Source organism: Penaeus monodon, chromosome 20, assembly GCF_015228065.2.
Source record: "Penaeus monodon isolate SGIC_2016 chromosome 20, NSTDA_Pmon_1, whole genome shotgun sequence".
Lineage (NCBI taxonomy): Eukaryota > Metazoa > Arthropoda > Malacostraca > Decapoda > Penaeidae > Penaeus > Penaeus monodon.
Window position 1 is genome coordinate 19,511,450 of NC_051405.1, and position 1,015 is coordinate 19,512,464.

The window sequence follows — 1,015 nt, forward strand, 5'->3', positions numbered from 1 at the left end:
CGGGGGGATGATTGTAAGTTGTTATGATCCATGTAATTTAGATTTGAAAATAAATAAACTTTGGCGTTTCTCCAAACTTTAATACTATATCCGATCTCTCTACATCCTTATAGCCTTGGGTTCTTCCTATTAACTCCAAGAATAATGTCTATTGGAATAAATAATATTTTGGATTAACAATAATAGATATATTTATTGAACAGAGTTACGCATCCTGCAGATCCCTTCCCTTATTGTTAACAACTTTCTCAAACAAAAGACCATCCAGGCAAAGGAATTTTAAAATAACTATTTATAACTATTCTCTGACAATGAATTGTTTGTTCCTTTTTAGGTAAAAAAAAATAAAGTATTCAAAAGGACCGCACCGACTTGGAGAAAATCTAAGAACTTAGTGTTGCAAGAAAAATACATTCGCTGATGTTAACATTATTCTGTAGAAGCGAACCGATACAGGGAAGTCCACAGTCAACGAAAATGCATTCCGGAAAATACCGGCCATAAGTGGCCGACCAAGACCTTAACTGCAGATTAACTTTGCCAAAAGTGTCCTGAGCGATGTAGCTCGTGACGTCATAGCCACTCATTGTTACCTTGTGAGAAATGCACTTTTAACGCATTTCTGTATTTCATTTTCTATCAGATTAAACCAAAAAATATTTATTACATGTACATTCTTTAGATATATGTCCCACATGCTATATTATCTTTTTATTAGAAATTCCAGAAAGGTTTTTGGCTGAAACGGCGATCTTTGTGCGGTTCGAATGGGGCTCAGTCGTGCATTCATTCTCGCAACGCTGGTTCGAATTTTCCCTGAACGAATCTCATTTCCTCTATGCTTTGAGCAATACTGAAGTACAATAACAGTCTTTCAGCTGCATAAGTTCGTCGGAGGTTCGTCCCTACCCAGCCAAGCGTCATTTCGCCGTAAGGTAAGGCCAATTTGCATTTTTATATGTACAGCATATTACAATTGATAAAGGAGTCGGGGAGGAAATATGGTGACTGGGAA